General features: G+C 43.4%; 1 protein-coding gene across 1 annotated transcript in view; it reads left to right on the forward strand.

Moving 5' to 3' along the window:
* Positions 1–23,585: 23,585 nt before the first annotated feature.
* ASIP (agouti signaling protein) overlaps positions 23,586–27,655 on the forward strand; it is a 69,652-nt gene continuing 65,582 nt past the window's right edge. Inside the window, exon 1 of the mRNA XM_054674289.2 lies at positions 23,586–23,784. The gene's annotated coding sequence lies outside the window, so the exon portion shown is untranslated. The remainder of the gene's footprint in view (positions 23,785–27,655) is intronic.

The raw sequence follows: 27,655 nt of genomic DNA on the forward strand, positions 1-27,655 counted from the left end.
TGGAGTGCAGTGGCCCGATCTCAGCTCACCACAACCTCTGCCTCCCGGGTTCAAGTGATTCTCCTGCCTCAGCCTCCCGAGTAGCTGGGAGTACAGGCGCCTGCCACCACGCCCGGCTAATTTTTTGTATTTTTAGTAGAGACGGGGTTTCACCGTGTTAGCCAGGAATGGTCTCGATCTCCTGACCTTGTGATCTGCCCGTCTCAGCCTCCCAAAGTGCTAGGATTACAGGCGTGAACCACCGCTCCCGGTTGAGACCCTGTCTCTTAATAAAAATAAAAAGACAGAGATCTATATAAGCTAGTGTTTTGTCATACTATAATTGACTGAAGTGCCTGAAATAAGTGCCGTGTGCAGTGACAGTCCTGGGTAGTAAAATAATTTACTAAGACAGAAATAAAATAACAGAAGCGGCTGGGCGCAGTGGCTCATGCCTGTAATCCCAGCACTTTGGGAGGCCAAGGCGGGCGGATCACGAGGTCAGGAGATTGAGACCATCCTGGCCAACACAGTGAAACCCCGTCTCTACTAAAAATACGGAAATTAGCCGGGCGTGGTGGCGGGCACCTGTAATCCCAGCTACTCGGGAGGCTGAGGCAGGAGAACCGCTTGAACCCGGGAGGGGGAGGTTGCAACGAGCCAAGATTGTGCCACTGCACTCCAGCCTGGGCAACACAAACAGACTCCATCTCAAAAAAAAAAAAAAAGATACAAAAGAAAACAGAAGGAAATTTATTAGGGGAATGCTGCTTTATAGCAGCAACAGGCAGTAGTGAGAGAGCTGCTATCTGCCAAGAGGCAGAAATGTGAGAGGGTTTTTTGTTTTGTTTTGTTTTTGAGACGGAGTCGCCCAGGGTCTGTCGCCCAGGCTGGAGTGCAGTGGCATGATCTCGGCTCACTGCAACCTCCACCTCCTGGGTTCAAGCGACTCTTATGCCTCAGCCTCCTGAGTAGCTGGGACTACAGGCACTCGCCACCATACCTGGCTGATTTTTGTATTTTTAGTAGAGACGGGGTTTCACCATATTGGCCAGGCTGGTCTCTAACTCCTGACCTCATGATCTGCCCGCCTCTGCCTCCCAAAGTGCTGGGATTACAGGTGTGAGCCACCACGCCCGGCAAGAGGGTTTTATAGGACAGTGTTGGAGAGATCTATGTACAAGTGAGCTTGTGCTGTATACTAAGAATACGTGGCAGTGATTTTTCACTGCCAGGCCTTTCCTCTGCAGGTGCCCAAGGGAAACACTCTGCTGTTCTTAGCCATCTTGCAACCAGCATGCCTTTCATTTCTGGAGTTGCAAGATAGTGGCTGCGGTTTTTCCACACCCTTTAAAGGAATTACAAACCGGGTTAAGTCCCTATTCCACCAGCCTGGTTCCTTCCTGGTTCCATTAACTTATTGATTTATTACGGCCCCACAGTGAGTTCAAAATATTTTGCTATACTAAGAGTTATGGATAGTCACAAAAGCTTGAGAAAAAGGAGAAAGGATGTTTGTTGGAGTTACCCGTAAAGGCATCATGAAGAAGCTATAGTCAGACACTTAAAGGATGGGTAGGACTTGAAAAGGCGGAATGTAGGGAAGAGGCTGATGAGGAATCCACATACGCAAAGTTCTGAAAGCAAGAATGAGCAGAGCATTTGGGAGATGGGAGGACATCTGGACTGGAACTAGACTAAATGTTGAAAACAATGAAAGATTAGGCAGAGACAAATGATGAAATGTTCTGCCAGAGTGAAGCATTTGGGTTTGATCAGATAGATCAGGGGTTGGTAAACTACATCAGCAAGCAGGCCAAATCTGGCCCACCCCCTTTTTTCATAAATAAAGTATTACTGGACAGTCGTGCCCACTTGTTTACAAACCTTTGTGGCTGCTTTTGGACAAGTAGAGTTGAGTAGCTGTCACAGAGACCTTATAACTCACAAAGCCTTTATAGAAAATTTGATCAAACAACAAGACAATATAAAATCCTCTAATAAGGAAGAGAACTGAAGTTTTATTGGAGACCATTTTTCAAAATCTGATATATTTACAACTTCCTAAAGCTCCAAAGCAGGTTTAGAAAACTTTAATCGAAATATTTTCTGGGCTGTGCGCGGTGTCTCACATCTGCAATCCCAGCACTCTAGGAGGCCGAGGCGGGCGGATCAGAAGGTCAGGAGTTCAAGACCAGCCTGGCCAACATGGTGAAATCCCATCTCTACTAAAAATACAAAAATTTGCTGGGTATGGTGACACATCCCTGTAATCCGCGCTACCTGGGAGGCTGACGCAGGAGAATCGTTTGAATCCAGGAGGCAGAGGTTGCAGTGAGCCAAGACTGCGCCACTGCATTCCAGCCTGGCGATGCAGCGAGACTCTGTCTCAAAAAAAAAAAAAAAGAAATACTTTCCTAGTTTGCAGAGACTGTGCCTTAAGGCATAATTTAGGTTGAAATGAATCTCATTGTTGCGCTTCAGCAGTTTTGCATCATTATTTGTTTTTCTCTGGTGTGCCTTTGTTTCCTAATATTTCACAAACCAGTTGGGCCAATTATCTTCCACACAATTAAAATAGTTTGTGCCATCCAGCTGTTTCTCCTTAATCTTGGGCACTTTACATGATGCTGTTTGCCCTCCTCACTAAAGCTCTCTCATTCTATGGTGGGGGCACTTTCAAATCAACATTCCCGGCAAACTTTTTGCAGGGTTTAAATTTTTCTGAGCAATATCTTCTCCCCTATATTGACAGTCCATGAGCACCCTCAGGTTCAATAAAGTGTTCCTTATACTCATTTTTTATTTCACACATGAACACTCAGCAGAAGAAACAGGTAAGATTATTATACCTAGGAGAGTTGTACCCAGGGAAAAAAAATGTAACATTTAAGATGATTGTCACATTTAAGAGGGTGTCTAGATTCTTGGCATCTTGAATAAAGAATTGGACAAAATGCACAAACAAAGCAAGGAAGGAATGAAGGGATTTATTGAAAATGAAAGTACACACTCCACAGTGTGGGAGCAGGTACGAGCGTAGGGGCTCAAGGGCCCCATTACAGAATTTTGGGGAGTTTAAATACCCTCTAGAGGATTCTATTGGTTACTTCAGGTATGCCTTATGCAAATAGAGAGGATGAAGTAAAGATACAAAGCTATTTACTTGGCCTATGCCCTATGGAGAGGATATTTCCTGTCCTAGCTGAAGTGGGAATTGGCCTTATGTTCCCTGCCTCTAGACCCTATTTTCCTGCCTCAATGATTACAAAATGTTCCCCCTAAAAAAAACTTTCATTTATTGACATTTGTGCCCCCAGATTCCCACACCTTCATAATCAATTAATGTTTATTGAGATCTTTCTTTTTTCTTTTTTACTTTTTTTTTCCCCCAAGACGGAATCTTGCTCTGTCACCCAGGCTGGAGTACAGTGGTATGATCTCAGCTCACTGCAACCTCTGCCTCCCAGGTTCAAGCGATTCTCCTGCCTCAGCCTGCTGAGTAGCTGGGATTACAGGTGCACACCACGATGCCCAGCTAATTTTTGTATTTTTAGTAGAGACAGGGTTTCACCATTTTGGCCAGGCTGGTCTCGAACTCCTGACCTCAAATGATCTGCTCGTCTCAGCCTCCCAAAGTGCTAGGATTACAGGCATGAGCCACCACACCCGGCCTCTTTTTTACTTTTTAATTTTATTATGTTATGGAATTTATTGAAATCTTACAACGTACATGGCAATGAAGTGAAGGAGACCAGAGAATTTCACCCCAAAATATGGCGTCCTGGTATGCTGATTATTTTAAATTAAAGGCCTTTGGAGACCAGCAGATGCTAGAAGTAGCTGTACTCTGTTATTCCCTTATCCACCTGAACTCCAGACCTGACAAAGAAGAAAAGAGTTACCTCTGGTCCCTTTTCTGAATTTTCATTAATTTAACTCGCATCACAGGAAGACAGAGTGAAGTTTTATCAACACAGCTGAACAGACTTTTGTTCTGTTCAGGACAAAACCACTGTCTGCTCTGCAGGCCCAACAGACATTGTATGTTCTCCAAGCCCACTGAATTCTCCTAAAAATCATTTACTCTACCCCCAAAATCATCCACATTTCCCCATCTCCCATTCTCTTATGAAGAAGAGTATATAAGCATCTGTACCCCATTGGGTTGTGAAGTTATCACTCCCCAATCATTTTCCTCTCATGCATGTTAAAATAAATTGTGCATGCCTTTTGTCCTATGACTCTGCCTTTTTTCAGTTCATTTTCAGAATCTTCAGAGGGCAGAGGGGTAGCTTTCCTTTTACCCCTACAGGAGATACAAAGAAGCATTAGACCCATTTTCCACCTTCTTATAATCTAGACTAGCAGTTCTTAAACTTCTTGGTCTCGGGACCTTTTTTTTTTTTTTTTGAGGTGGAGTTTTGTTCTTGCCTCCCAGGCTGGAGTGCAGTGGCGCGATCTCGGCTCACTGCAACCTCTGCCTCCCGGTTTCAAATGATTCTCCTGCCTCAGCCTCCCCAGTAGCTGGGATTATAGACTTGTGCCACCACTTCCAGCTAATTTTTTTATTTTTAGTAGAGACGGGTTTTCACCATGTTGGCCAGGTTTGTCTCAAACTCCTGACCTCAGCCTCCCAAAGTGCTGGGATTACAGGCGTGAGCCACTGCGCCCAGCTGAAAACTATATTTTCTAAAACAAAAAAGTAGTGAAAAGATTGGTATTGTTTTAGATTTCTGTGAATCTCTTCAATGTATGGCTTAGTAAGACAACTGGATTATCATGTCTGCTTCTGCATTTAATTTGTTGTGATACGAGGCTGGGCGCAGTGGCTCACACCTGTAATCCCAACACTCTGGGAACCCTGGAGACGGAGGTTGCAGTGAGCTGAGATGGTGCCATTGCACTCCAGCCTGGGTGACACAGCAAGACTCTGTCTAAAAAAAAACAAAAAACAAACAAACAAAAAACAAAAAAAAAAAACTTGTTGTGATATCATATGCCATATATTATCTAGAAAATTCCACTTGTGAGAGGAACAGAGTGAAAAAGGCAACTACTGTCTTAGTATCATCTAGAAAATAGTTTTGACCTCATGTACTCACTGAAAGGTCCTCAAGGACCCCTCAAGGATCCCTGGACCATACTTTGAGAACCCTTGTTCTACAGTGAGAAAAAGGGTGCTTGCTTCGGCAGCATATGTACTAAAATCGGAATCATACAGAGAAAAAGGATCTATGTGTGAAAAGGAAAATAACAAAATAAGCAGCATATTCCAGCTGATGAAAGAAAGGGATTTCAGCATAGGAAGCTATAGTAATGCTGGGGAAAGGATGGAGGGAAAGGCTTTGGGAAGCAAGTAGGATTTGAGCTTGGCCTGGAAGGACTCATAGGACAAAAATATGTGGAGATCTTAAAGGAGGGCTTTCCAGGCCAGGTGCCATGGCTCACGCCTGTAATCCTAGCACTTTGAGAAGCCAAGGCAAGTGGATTACTTGAGACCAGGAACTCAAGACCAGCCTGGGCAACATAGGGAGACCCTGTCTTTAGAAACAAAAGAAAAAAAAATTAGCTGGGCATGGTGGTGCATGCCTGTGGTCCCAGCTACTCATGAGGCTAAGGTGGGAGGATCACTTGAGCCCGGCGGATAGGCTGCAGTGAGCCATGATTGTGCCACTGCACTCCAGCCTGGGTGACAGAGTAAGACCCCGTCTCAAAAAAAAAAAGAGAGAGAGAGAGAAGAGGACCTCCCAAAGGAGGAACTGAATAAATGTACTAGCTGAAATAGCAGCTATATGCAGGAAGCAATAAGGAAACCAGTCGGTTAAACAGGAGGATTTGTGTGTCAATAAGTGACTGTTTGAGTTTTTGTTTGTTTGTTGTTTTGTGTTTTAAGATAGGGTCTCACTTTGTCACCCAGGGTGGAATGCAGTGGCACAATGTCACCTCACTGCAGCCTCCACCTCCCAGGTTCAAGTGAACCTCTTACCTCAGCCCCCCAAGTAGCAGAGACTACAGGCACATGCCACCACACCCAGCTCATGTTTGAGCTCTTTTAAGCAAAAGGAAGAATGTTTTCATTCAGAGAATCAGACCTCAAGAAAGAAGGATCCCACCTCTCAGTCACCACAGCCTGAGAGGGAGGATCTGTTAGGAAGGATACCGAGTAGACAGAAATAAAAGCCACTACCATATGGGTAGCAGGAGTAATATATAATATAGGAAGAAGAGCTAAGGCCAGTCTGAAAAAAGGCCTTGAATTTCATACTAAAGAGTTTGGATTTTATTCTCTGAGCAACAGGGAGCCACTGAACATTTTGATGAGAGGAAGAATATGATTCTTGAACTTAAATAATTGATGTCACTTTCCTGAGGGTGGGAGCATGCCTTCATCCCTGTATCCTCCAGTCCACTGCATATATAGCTTGGCATCTAGTAGGCTGTCAATAACGGTTGAATTGTTGAGTGATCAGATTCATGTATATAGACTGAGGGAGGTGGTAAGCAGAACAAACACAGGAGATTATTCCAATTATTATATTATTATTCACATATTCAACAAATATTTCTTGGCTGTGGGGAAAAGAAAGAGAGATCAGATTGTTACTGTGTCTGTGTAGAAAGAAGTAGACATAGGAGACTCCATTTTGTTCTGTACTAAGAAAAATTCTTCTGCCTTGAGATACTGTTAATCTATAACCTTACCCCCAACCCCGTGCTCTCTGAAACATGTGCTGTGTCAACTCAGGGTTAAATGGATTAAGGGCTGTGCAAGATGTGCTTTGTTAAACAGATGCTTGAAGGCAGCACACTCATTAAGAGTCATCACCACTCCCTAATCTCAAGTACCCAGGGACACAAACACTGCGGAAGGCCGCAGGGACCTCTGCCTAGGAAAGCCAGGTATTGTCCAAGGTTTCTCCCCATGTGATAGTCTGAAATATGGCCTCGTGGGAAGGGAAACACCTGACCGTCCCCCAGCCCGACACCCGTAAAGGGTCTGTGCTGAGGAGGATTAGTAGAAGAGGAAGGCATGCCTCTTTGCAGTTGAGACAAGAGGAAGGCATCTGTCTCCTGCCCGTCCCTGGGCAATGGAATGTCTTCTATAAGACCTGATTGTATGTTCCATCTACTGAGATAGGGAAAAACCACCTTAGGGCTGGAGGTGGGACATGCGGGCAACAATACTGCTCTGTAAGGCATGGAGATGTTTATGCGTATGCATATCTAAAGCACAGCATTTAATTCTTTACCTTGTCTATGATGCAGACACCTTTGTTCACGTGTTTATCTGCTGCCCTTCTCTCCACTATTATCCTATGACCCTGACACATTCCCCTCTCCGAGAAATACCCAAGAATGATCGATAAATACTAAGGGAACTCAGAGGCTGGCGGGATCCTCCGTATGCTGAACGCTGGTCCCCTGGGCCCCCTTATTTCTTTCTCTATACTTTGTCTCTGTGTCTTTTTCTTTTCCAAGTCTCTCGTTCCACCTAACGAGAAACACCCACAGGTGTGGAGGGGCAACCCATCCCTTCGCTTGGCTGGGCGCCGTGGCTCACGCCTGTAATCCCAGCACTTTGGGAGGGCCAGACAGGCGGATCACGAGGTCAGGAGATCCAGACCATCCTGGCTAACACGGTGAAACCCCATCTCTACTAAAAAAAAAAAAAAAAAAAAAAAAAAAAAAAAAAATTAGCCAGGTGTGGTGGCGGGCGCCTGTAGTCCCAGCTACTTGGGAGGCTGAGGCAGGAGAATGGCGTGAACCCGGGAGGCGGAGCTTGCAGTGAGCCGAGATCACGCCACTGCACTCCAGCCTGGGTGACAGAGAAAGACTCCGTCTCAAAATAAAAATAAATAAATAAATATTTCTTGAATGTGAAATATGTAGCAAATACTCTGCTGGGAATTTGAGACTCAAAGATAAGCCAGTTGTAGTTCCCGCCCTTGAGGAGCTTACTTTCTACTAAGAAAGACAGTCAAGAAATCAGTTGTCTTCTGTTTGATACGTACCCTGAGGGAACACAAAAAAGGGCGGCCTAACAACGGTCTCTTATGTGCACAACCACCTGTCCTGGCCAGAAACATTGTTAGCAATTTTAGAAATGAGAGAAAGAACTATGTCCTTTTAGTTGTTGGAGAAAGAAGCAAAAAGTATGATTTAACCTAGAGCTTAACGTGAATAAAACAGTAAGTCCCCCAAAAAATCATGTGCCATACTTCTCCACCGCCCATCCATCCCACTGACATCGCTGAGAACAATTCTAATTACACATCCATCCATGTTCGTCAAATGAAAGAAGAAACAAGTGAACAAGGTGATGTGCTAAGCACTTTACACATGTTACCTCTTCTGTCATAACAGCACTGAGATAAGTTCTGTTATTATGACTCCCCAAGAACTTTACTCAGAGTCCCAAGACCTTTCCAGAAAGACAGGCAGGTTTGAAGCCCAGATCTGATGACTGTGCTATGCTAGTCTTTTTTATCACATAATATTTTGGTTCTCCATAAGTGAAAGGAAGACAGCCGCAGCAAGAGGATGGAGTGGGGGCAAAAAAATGATGATTTTTTAAAATTTTTTAAAGAATTTGTATTTATTTATTTATTTATTTGACAGAATCTCACTCTGCCCCACCACCATGCAACCACTAGTCTATTTTCTGTCTATGAATTTGCCTATTCTGATGCACTTCCCTTGTGACCCAGCAATCCTACATTTAAGAATCTCAATAATATGAAAATACATATGCACACAGTTATTCATTGCAGCATTGTTTGTATATGTAAAATACGAGAAACAACCTAAATACCTATGCATAGGACAGTGGGTGCATAAATCAAGGAATAGCCACACAATGGGGTACTATGCAGCTGTAAAATAGTATCAGGATGATGTCTATTAACTGATATAGAGTGATTTCCATGAGTGAAAAAAAGCAAAGTGCAAAAGAGTGTCTACAGCATGTGTCATAGCCTAAATTTTGTCCCTCCTGCCAAAATGTATATGTTGAAGTCCTAACACCCACCACCTCAGAATGCGACTCTACTTGGAGACGCAGGGTTTACAGAGGTGATTAAATTAAAACGAGGCCATCAGGATGGGTCCTAATTCAATTTGACTGGTGTCCTTATAAGAAGAGGAAATTTGTTTTTGTTTTGTTGTTGTTTTGTTTTTAACCTTTTTCTTTTTCTTACTCTGTAATTCTAGCCAAAGAAGAGGAAATTTGAACACACAGAGAGATATCAAGAGCACGTGCACAGAGGAAAGACCATGTGAGGGCACAGTCAGAAAGCAAACATCTGCAAGCCAAAGAGAGGCCTCAGAAGAAACAAACCTGTCAACAACTTGACTTTGAGCTTCCAGCTGCCAGAATGGAGACAATACATTTCTGTTGCTTAACATTTCTATTGTTTAACCAACCCAGTTTGTAGTATTTTGTTATGGCAGCTCTAGCAAACTAATACAGCATGTATCATTTTATGTAATAAAGGATATAATAAATATACATGTATCTGCTTATTTGTGCAAAGGACATACAGGAAGGATAAACCAGACATTAATAAAATTGTTTACCTACAGGGGGTCGGTGGAAAGAATGAGGGATGGAATAGGGTAGCAGAGATGGAGGAGGGGAACGATTCTTCCCAGAGTATACTTTGTTGTCTGACTCTTAGAATAAGAGAATAAGTAAGCTGGGCACAGTGGCTCACATCTGTAATCCCAGTACTTTGAGAGGCTGAGGCAGGTGGATCACTGGAGGCTAGGAGTTCGAGACCAGCCTGGCCAACATGGTGAAACCCCCTCTCTGCTAAAAAGTTAGCTGGGTGTGGTGGCACGTGCCTGTAATCCCAGCTACTCAGGAGGCTGAGGCAGGAGAATTGTTGGAACCTGGGAGGTGGAGGTTGCAGTGAGCCGAGATTGTGCCACTGCACTCCAGCCTGGGCAACAGAGAGAGATTCCATCTCAAATAATAATAATAATAAAAGAATAAGTGTACGAAATAATACTCTGGTATGATTTGACATACACAGAAATAAAGAATTTTTTAAAAAATCAATCAGGTTGTGAGGCGAACTCAACATGGAAATAAAAAGGAACAAATGAACTTAACTTTATTACAAATGAATAATATTATCACACTGAGGTGGATGGAAAAGAAAAGAACTAACAGAAGAAATTTTGGAAAACAGTATTTTGACTATAATCTAGAAGGTTAAAGATGAAAAATTGTATGTAAATACTGTACTCATTAGTAAATTTATTCCTTACATTGGTACAGGTTAGCATTCTTAAATTACTTTTATGTACATATTAAGATTGAACAAATAACTAAATATATTCAATAAGGAGAACCAGGTTTATCATGTAGGAGAAAGAAGTTATAAAGACAAGGGGCAGGCCAGAATGAATTCTGTGGGGTTAGATTGGAACTGGAGGTATCGGTATGATGTCATGTTTTTAATATATACGTAAGTTGATAGATACAGAAGATAAATATAGATGTGTATATAGCTGTGTTTTAGTACACACAGACATATACACACATACACATACCCTGATATCAGGGTGTCATTGCTTTCAGTCATTTCAGAAGATTGAAGAGTGTGTGTGTGTGTGTGCGCGCGCACGTGTGTGTGTTGTGTATAGTTTAAAAAACTACCAGAAAAAGATATCTCTACTCCTTGATGATTTCATAGTTCATAGAATGTATTATTCCACTTTTATGACATCTTCAAAGAGATAAAACTATAGTACAAAACCATAGTGATAGAGACAAAATGAGTGCTTGCCAGGGGTTAGTTAGGGATGAGGGTGAAGACATGGAATATGACTACAAAAGGATAGACAAGGCCAGGTACAGTGGCTCATGCCTGTAATCTCAGCACTTTGGGAGGCTAAGGCAGGTGGATCACCTGAGGTCAGGAGTTCAAGACCAGCCTGGCCAACATGATGAAACTCCATCTCTACTAAAAATACAAAACTTAGCGGGCATGGTGGCAGGTGCCTGTAGTCCCAGCTACCCAAGAGGCTGAGACAGGGGAATTGCTTGAACCCGGGAGGCGGAGGTTGCAGTGAGCCGAGATTGTGCTACTGCACTCCAGCCTGGATGACAAAGTGAGACTCCATCTCAAATGAATAAATAAACAAATAAAAAGACAAGATAACTTTTTGTGGGGATGGAACGGTTCTATATCCTGTTTGTGGTGGTGGTGGTGTGAATCTAGACCTGTATTAAAATGAACTGTACACCGTAAAATTCCATTTTACTATATGTTTGCTTTTCTTTAATTTTTTTTATTTTTTATTTTTTGAGATGGAGTCTTGCTCTGTCACCCAGGCTGGAGTCCAGTTGCATGATCTTGGCTCACTGCAACCTCTGCCTCCCAGGTTCAAGTGATTCTCATGCCTCAACCTCCTGAGTAGCTGGGATTAAAGGCGTGCACCACCATGCCCAGCTAATTTTTGTAGAAACGGGGTTTCACCACGTTGGCCAGGCTGATCTTAAACTGACCTCAAGTGATCTGCCCACCTCGGCCTCCCAAAGTGCTGGGATTACAGGCATGAGCCACCGTGCCCGGCCTAAAAAATTATTCATGGAACCAGGACTCCTTAGAGAAATGGTTAACTCAATGAACTGATCGAACATCCCAAATCCAAAAGCCAAAATGCTCCAGTGAGCTTTTCCTTTGAGCTTCATGTCCGCACTTACAAAGCATCAGCTTTTGGAACATTTCAGATTTTCAGATTAGTGATTCTCAACTTGTATCAATCACTTGATCTTCCTAGTCCTTTGGTAAACAAGCCAAAGGTCCCATATAGGATGTCTCTGAATTTCGCCGAAAAACTGGGTTGCCAATGTTGATGGAAATGTGAAAAGTGAATGGGACTTTCCAACATATAGAAGTATATAATAGCCTGATATATTGGAAAGAGCACTGGGAAAGACATCAAAAGACACCCAACTATACTTCACAGTTCTGCCACTAACTAATCACTTAATTGCTTTAGGCTAAATTTGTTTTGGTTTTTTAAAAATATGTAAAATAAAAGTTATATACTGTATTATCTCCAAGAACTTTTTTTTTTTTTTAAACAAAGTCTGTCTCTGTCACCCAGGCTGGAGTGCAGTGGCATGATCATGGCTCACTGCAGCTTTGACTTACTGGGCTCAAGCAATTCTCCCCACCTCAGCCTCCAGACTAGCTGGGACCACAAGCATGTGCCACCACGTCTGGCTAATTTATTTATTAATTGTAGAGGCAGGTCTCATTATGTTGCCCAGGCTGGTCTCAAAGTCATGGCCTCAAGTAATTCTCCCACCTTGGCCTCCCAAAGTGCTCAAATTATAGGTGTGAGCCACTGAGCCCTATCAGAGCTCTTCTAATAATAAAGTTCTGTGAAGTAGAAATGGAGATAAAATTGGAAATGTTTTGCCTAGCCAAAGTCCCTATGCCCAACATGGTCATATGTGCTCAAGGATAGACAATAAAAAGTATTTAGAGTGCTTATCTATCTTATTTATCCATAGAGAGTGAACAAAGCCTCCCTGGCTTAGGAATATCTCCTCTGGTGTCTGGAGAGCTCCTGGAGCTATGAAGGAAATGGCACCAGGAGCTCCAGAAGACTCAGGAAAGCTTTCAAATCCAATGGGATGGCTATACAGGTCAGTAAAAGAAAAAGTACAGAGGAAAGAAAATTCTTTTGTGTGTATCACATTCTGTGCTAATTACTTTATATAACTATCTCATTTACTCTTTGCTTATGATGTAGGTTTACTGTTCCCATTTTAAAAACACTTTTTGCATCGATGAGAAACTGAGGCTCTCAGAGTTTAAATGATTTGGAAGTCTGTGCACTGTCCATATTCCATTCCATCTCTGTACAGAGAGTCAAATTCTTTCATGAAATATTTCTACCCCTTCTGCAGAACCTTCTCTGACCATTCTGGCCCACAATGACTTCTTCTTCTGAGCTTCTCTAGTGCTTATTACCTGTACCACCAATTTCACAGCTGTAACTCTTTGGAATGTTGCTTATATTTGACTTATATATCAATCAGTAAGCATTTATTGAACCACCACCATAGACCCCCTAGGCAGTGGGGATACACAGGTGAATAAGACACAGCCCTTGAACTCAGGAGTTAAAATCTAATAGAGGAAACAACACCACTGGTAGTGAATAAACACCCTGGGCTGGGCACAGTGGCTCACGCCTGTAATCCCAGCACTTTGGGAGGCCAAGGCAGGCAGATCACCTGAGGTCAGCAGTTGGAGAGCAGCCTCGCCAATATGGTGAAACCCCGTTTCTACTAAAAATAAAAAAATTAGCCAGATGTGGTGGCGGGTGCCTGGAATCCCAGCTACTTGGGGTGCTGAGGCATGAGAATCGCTTGAACCCGGGAGGCTGAGGTTGCAGTGAGCCGAGATCATGCTATTGTACTCCAGCCTAGGCGACAATAGCTAAACTCTGTCTCAAACAACAACAACAACAAAAAACAGTTTATAAACACCCCAATCCATTCTAAGAGTAAATCACTTTCTCTACTTCTCTCTCCCCTAGTTTGGAACACTTACATTTCAGCTCTCATTATCATACCAATAAGCCTGAAAGTAGCAAAACCAAGCCTTCAGGGAAAAGGAAAAGGAGAATTTTAACTAATGAACTACTGCAGCAAATACCCTATAAGCCCCAAGGACAAAACACAGCAGAGGTAACAACTGACTTAAAACTTAAATTCTCCTAAGGGATAGTGCTTTTCCCAGGCAGAGCAGGCAGACGGGTTTCCGCCAAAGTCTCAGCCCTGTGGCAATATACAATGGCGGGTGGGGCCAGGCATGGTTGGGGGACAGAGGCAGGAAGAGGATTACTTGAGGCCAGAAGTTCAAAGACCAGTCTGGGCAACAAAGTGAGACCCCATCTCTACTAAAAAAATGAAGAGAAAAAGAAAATAATGGCTGGTGGCACACTGTTGTCTTAACCCACTCCATGGAGGGAATCAGTGAGGAAGAGTCTCACTTTCTGGTAACTAGGGATGGCTTTAGGAATAAAACTATCTATTCCAGCCCTTATTCTAACCAGCTATCCTACTAACAACACATTCCTAAGCTAGTCTTCCAATGCAATGATAACTTTCTAAAAGATAATGAAAGTCCATAGATAAAAGTTATATGAACAAAGCCCGGTATATAGAAAAGATAGTGCTCAGCTTTGGTTTCTTCTCGGTTCTTTTGGTCAGTCTGGATCTTGCTCATCAACAATTTTAAGTTCCATTTTTTCCTTCAGTTTCATGTCCTTTGATACTGAATCAATTCAATTTGATTTAATGAACAACTTCAACATGCAAAGCAATATGTACTTAAGAGAATAAACGTGAAGAAGAGACGATTCCTGCTTCAAAAGTTGATAGTCACGTAAATTATTATCCATAATATAGATCTGGAAATGTCATGTTCTTGTGACAACTACTTATGCTCTTAAGAGCCATATATAAAAGCCATGTATATATGTGGCTGAGCTTATTCCACCCCATACTGTAAGATTAAAATCATTGCCATCTTCAAGGTTCTGGGCTGGGCTATGTTAACAAGGAGTTCTGGTCGTGCCTACTGAGAGACTTGTCCCAGAAATGAACATTGCAAGCATTCTTGAAGTCAAAGAATCACTTGGTCTTATCATTACAACCTAGGATTTGAGGAAGAGAAACACCAATCCCTGTGACTATCTACAGTATCCACCCCACGTCCTTTCTAGACTTGCCCGAGTAATATATTCTTCAACCCAAGCCTCATCCTGTCTACTAAGCAAGAGGTAAGGCAGGTAAACAGATTTCCTCTAAAATGTAGAGGGTAGAATTAAGGGAAGTGAAATTCATTGAGCATCTACCATGTACTATACATATCGTAGCTTGTTTAAAGCTCACATTAGCACTGTAGAGTAAGTCTCATTGCCCGCATTTTACATCTTAGGAAAGTGAGGCCAAAAGAGGTTAAATAACTTGTCTGAGGTCACGGCTAGTAAGTGGCAAAGCCATGATTCAGGCTTGGAGAATGGTAGCAGATGGAGTTCTAGTTCAGAAAATTTGTTGGATGCTGGCTCTACCAGAGCTTTAATATGGCTAAAAGACATTTCAGATTATCAAAGTGCTCTAAAGCCATGGGCAGGAGGCCCCCACACAGCAAGCTCTACTCCAGGGAACTTCAGACTCTGCCTGAAATTCAGTTGCACCAAATGCCTTTAGTCTCCACAATTTAATTTTTGCACCGTAATTTCAGGCTGCTCCTGATTAGAAATGTGATAGCTCAGGTGCCATAAGCAAAAGAACTCACACCAAGGAAACCCTTGCTGAGTTGTCAGCACCCTGGGTGGTAGGAGTCCTGAGACAGAGAAGGTCATGGAGCAGGAAAATATAGAGTCCTCTTAGACATGAAAGCACTGAAGATCTGGGAGGCCAGGCAGAGTGGTCAGAGGGATCGCCCCACAGCTGGAAGTCATTAATAGTCCGGGGTTGCATAAAAAGCAATGCGAAGGGAGTGAACAGCTTTGGTCAGGCTACCAAAGTCACTGAACAAAAGCCTGGACCCTGAGTTCACCGATCCTTCCTACTCAGTAATATCTACAGGTAAGTCCAAAGGGAAATTGCTTTGGGAATCTGACAATTTAACTCTGCTCTGCTGATACAAGGATGTCATCACCAAAGCTGGAAAGAAAATGGGCCAGTGATGGTGACATGATTTAATAATGAGGCCAGTTCTCATTTTTCTATTGGGAGCTTGGTAAGAATTCTCTAGACAGTAGACAATCCACAATTCACTTATATTTGACTTTGGAATTTGGGGTAGCTTTGGCAGCAGTAGGTTGTTTTTGTTTTGTTTTGTTTTGTTTTTGTTTTTGAGATGGAGTCTCGCTCTGTTGCCAGGCTGGAGTGCAGTGGTGCGATCTTGGCTCACTGCAACCTTCACCTCCTGGGTTCAAGCGATTCTCCTGCCTCAGCCTCCTGAGTAGCTGGGATTACAGGCACCCACCACCACACCCGGCTAATTTTTGTATTTTTAGTAGAGACGGGGTTTCACCATGTTACCCAGGATGGTCTCGATCTCCTGACCTCATGATCCGAAGCAGTAGGATTTAACTTCCTGATTATGTTTAACTTGGGTTGAAAACTGAAATAATTAGTAGTCTTTGGGAATGCCCTGATTGATCAATGAGGTACAAAGGAGAACCAATCAATCAGTCACTTAGAACTTGCCATCAGTGATCCACAAAGGGGTGTGAGAGTCATAAATAAATAATTCTGGTGGTAGTCCTAAATTGGTTCTTTTTTCTGTATTTGGTCATAGCACTAAACTAGGCTGGGAAGAAAGATTCTCGGGCCAGAATTCTGAAATCTTTGCCTTAGCTGTGTAACTGTTCAGAGAGGAATTTCTTTTCAACTTGTCTTTTCCTTTGGCCTCTAAAGTTCTTCTCAGAGAAAAAATCAATCCCCTGCTCCAGGCTAGGGCCAAGTGTGTAAGGTTTGTCAGTTTAATCTCTGTCCACAAGCCCAATCACTTTAAGCTGGCCTGTCCTGGGGCTGAGAATCTACTGATGGTGTTTTCGTCTTTCTCTTAGGAGGATCCTGAATTTCCTAAACTGCCTTTGAGAGACTCAGATATTTTATTTTATAAATGGCAGTGACAGATGTTATGTATCCATTGCTAATGTTATCTGTACAAAATCAAGAAGATATATTACAGTGGATACAAACCTAGAGTGCCTTTTGGATATGGCAGGTGAGGAGTGTTCCTTGATGGTTTGTTTTCAGTTCAGTGCAAGACACTCCTGAAGCACATCACTTACTGTAAATGACCTTTAAGAGGGAAAGATACTTCGGAGTTACTCCATCACTTGAAAATGGGGCAGGACCATTACAAGAGTAAATATAGTTATTTATGAAAAGCCAGATCTCCAAGTCCAAAAGGAGAGAAATAACTATTATTCATATAGTTCAGTCCTTAGAACCAATTCTCCTCTGCTGTGTATGGCATTTCCACATCTTGTTTAGACTTCAGGCTGAGCCTGTTATTGTTTGGCTGTGGGAGATGAGGGAGTGTATTTCAGAAAACCCATCTTCCCCTCGCACTTCCAGGGTCCTATTCGGATCGACTTGTTCTGCTACCATTTTACCCATACCCAGCATCCCGATATTTATTGAGCATATTTATGTGTGCCATTCTATCCTAGTTCCCAAAGGGGATACAAAGACGAAATTATACACAAGATGGTAGAGCATTTACACAAAATCGTAAAGGAGGTGAAGTTGGCCAGTTTAGTTTTTTCAGTTTACTTGGGGAACTCATTAGCCTGCTTTCAGCCCTTTTGTCTCCGAAAGCTTAGAACATGTACTGCTGGTGGTATGTGAGATGGTTTAAGTTAAACAGAAGATGACTTTAGGCGGTAGATGGACAAGCATAAGATTATCACATCATGGAAAAGTAATTTCCTTTTTAATTTGCTTTCAAGCCTGGATTCATCTAGAAGAAAGTCTCAGTGGGGGTTGATGTATCATTAACGTATTCCAAAACTTATTCCCTTTTAACATATTCCTTTTTAATCAAGAAAATAGACCTCAGGCCTGGAGTGTTCTCCTGGTAACAGTAGTTATTTAGAATTTATTGACATTGTATTATTAATTTTTTCTAGGATTATATTCTGTTTATGAAAAATGACAGTAACATGCTATAAATTTTCCAATTTACACAAATGTATTTAAGCTTTGAAAAAGTTATTAGTTGATTTAAAGAAAAATATTGAGTAAATAATAATATAGCTGGGTTGGGGATATGGTTGAAATCCTGACGTTGCTATTCAAATGACTGAAGTTTGGGAGACACTTCTTTCCCCCACCCGGAGCCCAAACAAAATTACTATTTGTGACCCATTCCTGCCCTCTACTTTACCTAAACCAATTCAGGATCATGATAATGACCAATAATATAATAAGAACCATACTTCTCCCTATAAGCATTATGATAGGGCTCTGAGATCTTTAACCTAAAGAGTCATTTTAATGGTGGAAATTTCTAAAAAGACAGGATAATATATTTGTAGTAGATGAAACTGTCACAATAATGACGCTATCGAGTGCTGTCATTTAGACTTTTTGAGTATTCTCTAATTCTCACAACGACCGTGAGGCATTTTTCAGATGAGAAAACTGAGGTTCAGGGAGGTTAAACAAAACCTCAAGCAATAAGGAGCAGAGCCACGGTCCAGTGCCTAGAACCTCTGGCCATGTGGGTAGCTTAACTGCTCCCCCTAAGGTTTGTTTTCTTTTTTTTGAGACGGAGTTTTGCTCTTGTTGCCCAGGCTGGAGTGCAGTGGTGTGATCTTGGCTCACCGCAACCTCTGCCTCCCGGGTTCAAGTGATTCTCCTGCCTCAGCCTCCTGAGTAGCTGGGATTATAGGCATGCACCACCACGCCCGGCTAATTTTGTATTTTTAGTAGAGACGGGGTTTCTCCATGTCGGTCAGGCTGGTCTCAAACTCCCGACCTCAGGAGATCCGCCCACCTCGGCCGCCCAAAGTGCTGGGATTACAGGCATGAGCCACCACATCTGGCCCTGCTCCCCCTAAGTATTAGGCAAACCCTGGAGAAGCCACACGGATGAACAGCCTGAGGAACTCAAGGGAGCATGTGAATAGGTGCACAATAACACATTATAACACAGGGAAACTCTGAAATACTATGGGAGGAAGTACGTTCAGAGTAGGTGAGACCAATTGAAGGAAGTGGGGACTCTACCAAAGGAGTCACCTCATTGCATTTATCTCTGCCTTGCATTCTACCCCTCTGCCTTACAGACCTCCTTGTAGGGTCAGGTCAGCCTTCATGTCTCCCACCAACCCCAGTCACTCAGAAAGGAGCAAGTACTCTGGCTGCCATATTTCTGTCTCTGGAAAGGATGCCTGTCTTCCCAGTTGGGAAGACCATTCCTCAGCTCGGTCCGGTGGACTGCTGCCTGTAGGACACGCAGAGGCAGGCAGGCTGCATCTGCTTCTGGAGATAAGCTCCCGCTGCAGAGCTTTTGTCAGGTCGGCCACTGTCCCGCAACAGCCTTTCTAACCCAGCGCCATGGACCAGCTATGCTCTTCACCAATAGCCTAGGCAAGAGCTTCAAGTGCTCTTAGGAGTCATTCCGTGTGATGCTAACCTGGGGCTTCAAGCCTACCATTTGGAATCACTATCCCTTGTGACACTGTGTCCAGGCCCCACCTCCTGCCTGTCCGACAGATTGGATTTCTTGCAGTGTTGGCATCATCCCAGTCACACCTCGTTTTACCAGGTATTTTACAGAACCTCCCAGATGAGAATTAAGGTAATGAGTATGAAAGATAATGAGTATGATAATGAGTTGAGAAATTCCAAAGCCCCAGAAAAATACATAAGATGATATCACCAAACCTTTCCGCCCACTCTAGAGTGTAGTCCTTGGAACTCAGCCCTTGTCTCTATTCCCATTTTCCCTGGGTGATCTCATCTGTTCCCCTGGTTTTAATTACTACGTATATGATAATAACACTCCTATCTGCGTGTCTAGTTTAGATCTCTCTCCTGACCTTTAGATTTTTATTTTGACAGATTCCTAGATATCTATATTTCAGTGTATTCCACAGATACTTCAGAGTAAACAGAACTCACCCCCTTCCTCACTAAGGCTTCCTCTTCCTTCGGAATTCTGTATCTCATCAAGGTTTCTAATGAGTCTCCAAAGAGCTCCAGCTGGAAGAAACACACACATCCCATGCAGTCTTTTCTCCATACCAAGTGCAGAGCTGAGCTCTGGTGTGGCCACCGGGAGGCAGCGCAGACTTGAGGATGTGTTTCGCAGCAAGGCTTCGGGAGCCCCAATCCTGATCAATCCCAGTCCTGCATGCAACTTCTGCCCAGCTTCCTTTCCTCTCTTTTTCAGGGAATGTCTTTGTCTGAGTCCACCATTGACTCAGGCTCCTATTGAATTGGTAAGGGAGGGACTGGAATGGGGCCCAAGTGCAAAGCTCCTTCACAGAGCAGCATGCACCCCCATATGCACATATCCTGGAACACTGCCTGCCTTCAGCTCCTGAGAGGCACAGTTCAACAAATCAAGCTGGAGGCTTCTTTGAGCCAGGAAACCTAAAAGACTTTAAAGGAAAGTGTGGAGCCTGGTGTTAAACAGGTATTACTTTGTTCCCTGACATACAGGTGGTGGAAATGTCACATTTCTTTAATTTTCTAAATTAAATACCCTTGGCTTCCATCCAACAATGAGTAGCAAATCCAATCTTGGTCCTTTATCAGGAGCTTACACATATTGGGGGGAAGATGTCTCTTAGTTGAGGGTGCCTGTCACCCCTGGCGCTCTTTGCCCAAAACAATTCTACGACCCTTTCTCCAGGTGTCTCTATGGCATGAAGACCTCTGCTGAGGCTCGGGATCAGCAGTGCCTTTGCTTACCTCCCTGAGCACACTGTCATCCCCATTGAAGGCCCTCTGGTCCCAGCGGTCTGTGGGAGGCCTGGAGCAGGACCTGGCCACAAAAGGAGGCTGCAGTGCTCCTCAGCACCATGCCTCAAAGCCAGGCTCAGGAAATTCTCCTCTGCCCTCTTCTAATCCTACAAATCCTTCCTCCTCTCAGACAAAACAGTTTTATTGCCTCTAAGACTGGGTTAATTTTTTAAAACAAAAGCTTGTTGATTTCTTTCTTCGCTTTCTTTCCTTCCCTCCCTTCCTTCCCTCCCTCTTTCTTTCCTTCCTTCCTCTCTCTTTTTTTTTTTTTGACAGAGTTTCACTCTTGCTATCCAGGCTGGAGAGCAATGGCACAATCTCAGCTCACTGCAACCTCTGCCTCCCAGGTTCAAGCGATTCTCCTGCTTCAGCCTCCTGAGTAGCTGGGATTACAGGTGCCCACCACCATGCCCAGCTAATTTTTTCTATTTTTAGTAGAGACGGGGTTTCACCATGTTGGCCAGGCTGGTCTCAAATCCCTGACCTCAGGTAATCCACCTGCCTCGGCCTCCCAGAGTGTTGGGATTACAGGCGTGAGCCACTGTGCCTGGCCTGATTTCTTTCTTTTTTTTTCTTTTTTGGAGATGGAGTTTCGCTCTTGTTGCCCATGGTGCAATGGCCCGATCTCGGCTCACCACAACCTCTGCCTCCCAGATTCAAGTGATTCTTCTGCCTCAGCCTCCCAAGTTGCTGGGATTACAGGCATGAGCCACCAAGCCCAGGTAATTTTGTATTTTTAGTAGAGACGGAGTTTCTCCATGTTGGCTGGTCTCAAGCCCCCGACCTTAGGTGATCCACCCACCTTGGCCTCCCAAAGTGCTGGGATTACAGGCATGAGCCACTGCTCCTGGCCTCTTTCTTTTTTGAAACAGCGTCTCGCTCTCTTGCCGAAGCTGGAGTGCAGTGGTGTGATCATAGCTCACTCCTAGGCTCAAGTGCTCCTCCTGCCTCAATCTCCTGAGATTATAGACATGAGCCACCACACGCAGCTCAATTTCTTTTCTTTGTTTCTTTCTCTTTTTCCTTTCCTTTTTTTTCTTCTTCTTTTTTTTTTTTTTTCCTGAGATGAGAGAAAGCCTGATCTCCAGAACAAAAAGCCCTGGTTACCCTTTGGGATTGTGAGTGTGGAGGAAGATAGGAATGGTCTATTCTTTTGTGAAGAACAGAAATGGCAGACACTACAGAAAATCAGCCAATTTCTCAACCAGGTTACCCTCCCTGCACTAAAGTGGTGCTTACCTCATACCTTGTTGCCACAGTTTGGGGCCTGCCTCAGATTGGTGATGCATCAGGTTGGAAGTAAGCAGCAAACTTGGATCCCCCAAGCTTTAAAACATTAAAAAAAATTTTATGGATACATAATAGTTGTACATTTTATAAGGTGCATGTGATATTTTGATACATGCATAAAATATATAATGATCAACTCAGGGTAATTGGGATATCCATCACCTCAAGCGTTTATCATTGTGTTAGGAATACTCCAATTCTACGCTTTTATTTTGAAATATGTAATAAATTATTGTTAACTATAGTTGCCCTTTTGTGCTACCCAACACTAGATCTTATTCCTTGTATCTAACTGTATTTTTGTACCCATTAACCAACCCCTCTCTTTATCTGTCTGTATAGTCGACAACTTCCAGCTTCTCCAGAAGTGGCAAATAACTTTCCAACTGGGTATCCACACAGAAATATGTGAGCATGCTTACATGGCATGTGCTGCCCCACCTCCCCCTATGAGGAGCTTGGTTACAGCTACAGCATTTCTACAACCTCTTTAAACCAACTTTGTAGTATCCGGCAGCAAAGTATCATTCCCTGACATTCGAGTCATTGAGTCTCTGAAGACTTGGAAAAGGGATAATAAGCCAAATCATTCAGGAACCAGGGGGTCCCAGAGAGGTATATAATAAATTTCATCCAGATGTTGGAATTGGCCTTTTTTTCTTCCATCTTTTTTTTTTTTCCAGTTACATTAAAAACCAAACACATTGTTGTTATCTTATCAAGCAAGGTGGGGAGAACATTTTTTCCTTTATTTCTAGGTAAGCCTGCACAAAGAATTGAAAGGGCTAACAGCATATGGGTAATACAGGATCTGCATTATTGGACATCTGAATTATTGGAGAGTACTTCGTACATGACAGAATTATCCAGATAGGTAAATGGTGTTGCAAACACTTCACCAAAATCCAACTAGAGACCTCTAAGTTCATTTTAATGTACAGCTTCCAAACTGTTTATCTGCAGTGTACGCAGCCCAGTCTGTTTTAAAATCCTTCTAGGAAACTATGGCCGTGCAAATCAGTCCAACAAATAGCCAAATGTGCATGTTACTCTGTTAGAAAGGGAAAAGTAGATGCAGGCATAAGTGCAAATTTTTATCTCATGGCAACCGAGGAACCTAAATGTCTGGACAGCTTTGTTGTGCCATGTGGCCGACAACCAGGTTATTAGATAACTCACAAAACTCTTCTCCAGCAGCCCAGAGTTTCCTGAGGTTAACTCTTCCCATGGGACTAGAATGAAGAAAAAAGAAAAACAGATCTCCCCAAGCTGCAGCCACATTTAATATCCCCTTTACCCCACAACTGAACTTCTGCTCCCTGGAGGAAAACCCTAAATAAATATACCAGTGGCAGCAGAGAGGGATTATTTTTGATAGTGGCTGCTCCTGACTCCAAGCTGTGGGCCTGAACTAGAAAGCAGTGCTGAGAGAGAGAACCAGGAATAAATGACACTGGGAAATGGGAAACCCAGAGAAGAAAAAAATCTTACTTTCTTCCCCTGAAAAAGATGCACTTTGCAAGGTTCATCTTTTCATCTTTTAATCTGGTGAGTCTCGAAATTTTTAGTCTTTAGACTACTTAAGCAGAACAAGAGTCTCACCTATTTACTAGATTAAATAAACAAACAAGCAAACAAAAAACACCTTTGAGGTGTTTTTGCTGAATCCCTTGTGATTATTTATAGCTCCTTTCAAAAATATTTGCTTTGGTGCATTCAAATCTGCAGTGGAAAATATGTTTCAAAGGGAAAAAAAAAAAGGAAAGAACCACCCAACACGCTTGCATTTCGACTCAGCCCACTGAACGACTGGAAGGAATTTTGCAGGCCCACCAGAGACCCCCAGATTCCACTTGTAAAACCATTGATCTAAAAACTACGTCTTGACTTCAGAACACTTCTTTTGATCTGGAATTATCTATTATTGACCACAGAGAGCAGCCACTGACGATTTCCTGGAACAGGGCCCTGTATAGAGAGAGGTGAGCTCCAGGGAGGGAAGAAGAAATTTCTTTCACTTTCTGAGCGGGTGCTTTGGTACAGTACAATATCTATGCTACAGTGATACATCTATGGGCTTGACTTCTCCTCCTCTTTTTCCTCTTTCTCCATCCCCCTCCTTCCTCATCTCCTTATTTTTTTTGTTGTTGTTGTTTATTTGCTTCTTCTATAGTAAAACTTTCTGAAAGCCAATGTGCCTGGATGATTTTTGCCTGGTACATTCTGCTAATTGGAGTTTCAGAATCACAGTTTCTTGCTTGGGTGCAGAATTTTCAAAAGTGTTTAAGTGCCTAAATTATTGTTGTAGTTGCTGGCCACTGCCCATGCCTTGTAGACAGGCAGCTGAGAAGGTACCAGAAAAAAAAAAAAAAAAGGCTGCAGGTCTGTACCCTTCACTGTGCCAGAATGCAGAGCCCTACTGAGCTGTAGGAATGCAGAACCCTACTGAGCTGCTCCTCATGGAAGGAGCAGCCATGTTGTACTGAGCTGACAACACGGGCAATGGAAAGAGCAAACCCAGGGCGTAAATGGAACCAGGCCCTGGAAGCGTTTGGCTGGGAGTCTCCCAACTGAGCTGAGCCCTGAGAATAAGATGGTTCCTTTGGCCAAGTGGCTCTGTGAAAATGAGGAAGAATCTGATCCACGATGAAGGTAAGGAGTGCATCTGTGTCTCCTCTCCTCAAGCCACAGGGATCTCATTGAGGATCAGGGCACTTACGCTGATGGCTTCACTTTAGGCACAACCCTCAGCAGGATGGCCCCATGCAAAGATAATTACCAGGAATGGTGGGCCCATTACAGCCCTTTGATTTGGTCACTCCAACATACTGTTAGACAGATGTAAGAAAGCTGACCGACATTTACCTAAAAGTGACAAATTGCAGGTTGAAGGATTTGGTTTCAGCCTCTGTCAGGTTGGGGCTTTGAAAAAACAGAATATACCAGACTCTGTTGCTTTGGAGCTCTTGCAAATTCAAGTACATAAGGACAGGTATAGCCAAAATTGAGACAATTACCTTTTTTTTGTTTGTTTTTTTTGTTTTTTTGTTTTTTTTGCTGGAGTAGCTCGAGTGAGGAACAATTACTTTTAATAGTCTATTTTACTGTCCAGCGCAGTAACCCCCATAACCCCCATATATTGTAACTGGCTCTGGGTTGGAAGGCAGTCTGGGAAAGGGCCTGTTTCTGCTTCTTTGAGACAGCCTGCAGGAAACTTCAAAGTTAAAATAACATAAAACTTGCCATATCTTGGTTCCACTATGAGTGTTTCTCTTCCAAGCACTTCTGCCTATGGGTAAGCATTCTAGCAAAGATGCCATTACAGTCCGGCACGGAGAAATAAAAGGAGCCAAGAGTTGGGCAAAAGAGATGAGGAACCAGAGCCAGAACTCTCATTGAAAAGGGAGATTTCTTTCTTTCTTTTTTTTTTTTTTTTTTTGAGACGGAATCCCGCTGTGTCGCCCAGGCTGGAGTGCAGTGACGTGATCTCGGCTCACTGCAAGCTCCGCCCCCCGGGTTCACGCCATTCTCCTGCCTCAGCCTCCCGAGTAGCTACAGGCGCCCGCCACCACGCCCAGCTAATTTTTTGTATTTTTAGTAGAGAAGGGGTTTCACTGTGTTAGCCAGGATGGTCTCGATCTCCTGACCTCATGATCCACCCTCCTCGGCCTCCCAAAGTGCTGGGATTACAGGCGTGAGCCACCGCGCCCGGCTGAAAAGGAAGATTTCTTATAGAAAATAGGAAACAAAAAGTTCAGATGTCTGGGAGGAGATGCGGGCGGGACGTCATCTTTGAAATAAAAAAGAGTACGATTCATAGGGGAAATGTACACAAAGAGACTGTGAGTTGAGAGAAACCTGACTTTGGTTGTGTTGGGGAGATTTATTCAGATTTTGGGAAGAAATTGGAAAGAACTATAAAGCTAGAGTCTGTAATTAGTTCCCATACCTGCGTAGCCGGTTCTGAGGGGTGAAGTACTCCCTAGAGCCCTTAGAGGTCTGCATTTTGCTCACAGGGCAGCTGTCTTGAGGAAAAAGATGAAGAATGGGAGTGTTATGGAGGGCATACGCCCCTCTGATCATCACCACAAAGGTAGGATCCAGCTATAAATTGCCTGCTAGAGAGTCACCAGTTCCGTCTCCATCTGTTCCCCAAACTTGTGCTTATGGATTTGACATTCAGGTATTTTTCAGAAGAATCAGCTTGAAGCAAAAATACTGAACTTAAACATTCTTTTTTTTTTTTTTTTAATTCAAACCCACAATTTGAATCTTGTTTAAAAGATGGAAGGATGAGAAGTGTGATTCTCTTGGCTTGTTTAGAAATAGCCATAGCAGGTCAGGTGCAGTGGCTCACGCCTATAATCCCAACACTTTGGGGGGCTAAGGCAGGTGGATCACGAGGTCAAGAGTTTGAGACCAGCCTGGCCAACATGGTGAAGCCCTGTCTCTACTAAAAATACAAAAATTAGCCAGGTGTGATGGCGGGTGCCTACTCTAGAGGCTGAGGCAGGAGAATTGCTGGAACTCAGGAGGCGGGGGTTGCGGTGAGCAGAGATCGTGCCACTGCACTCTAGCCTGGGCAGCAGAGCAAGACTCCGTCTCAAAAATAGAAAAAAAGAAGTAGCTGTACTAGACGGGATCCCAGGTGTTACGCATTTTCACTCTTCCTTCGGGTTAGCCTCCTCTCAAGTGCCTTCAGGACTTGTTCAATACAGTCAGTAATTGGGCTTTTAGAAAGAGGAAAAGTATTTATGTAAAATTGCCTCCTTATGTCCTGTAGCTACACCCCGTGTGTGTCCAGGGAAGTGTACGCAGTGACCACTGAGTGGGTATCTGCTTATTTCATGGTAGAACTGACTTAAAGCAGATACCTAGTCCTTGGCATTTCTATAAGTTAGGGACAAATTTCTCATCCTCAGCATTATTATAAATTAGGGACACAGAGAAAAACTTGCTGGCTCCTAGTGAAGGCATTCATTGCTTGGAACCCAGACTCCGCAAGGTCATGCAGCCTGACAACTGGCTGTAGTGCACCAAGCTCATAATCAGGAATTAAGAGACCAGAGTCAGGCTTGCATCTGCGTATAACTACCTGTGAGACTTTAATCTACATATTGACCGCCTCAGGGGTTCCATCTTCCTATGAATCAAATGGGAAAACAAAGACTCGCCTCCTCTACTAGCAAGAATTCTTGTAGATACCATGACAGGTTAAAAGTATTTGCCATAGCTGGGGAAGAGAGAATGGGGTCAGACCCTTGATGTTGTGGTAGCTAACTTTTTTACTTGATTGCTTAATTTTTTTTTTTTTTGAGACGGAGTCTCACTCTGCCACTCAGGCTGGAGTGCAGTGGCGTGATCTCAACTCACCGCAACCTCCGCCTCCAGGATCTGCTTCTGCATTTCCTCAATGGTAAATAAATTAAAGCGATTCTCATGCCTCAGTCTCCCAAGTAGCCGGGACTACAGCTACATGCCACCACACCCAGCTAATTTTTGTATTTTTAGTAGAGACGGGGTTTCACCATGTTGGCCAGGCTGGGCTTGAACTCCTGACCTCAGGTGATCTGCCGACATCGGGCTCCCAAACTGCTAGGATTACAGGCGTGAGCCACCGAGCCCGGTCATTGCTTAACGTTTTAAATCCTCATCTTCCATTTTCCTGGGCTCCTAAATGGCCTGGATACACTTTTATTTTCTTTTTTATGTATTTATGTATGTATGTATGTATTTATTTTTCAGAGACAGGATCTCCCTCTGTCACCCAGGCTGCAGTGCAGTGGTGTGATCATCGTTCACTGCAGCCTTGAACTCCTGGGCTCAAGTGATCCTCCCCCTCAGGTTCCCAAG

The sequence above is a fragment of the Pan troglodytes genome, chromosome 21 (genome assembly GCF_028858775.2).
Source record: "Pan troglodytes isolate AG18354 chromosome 21, NHGRI_mPanTro3-v2.0_pri, whole genome shotgun sequence".
Classification (NCBI taxonomy): Eukaryota; Metazoa; Chordata; class Mammalia; order Primates; family Hominidae; genus Pan; species Pan troglodytes.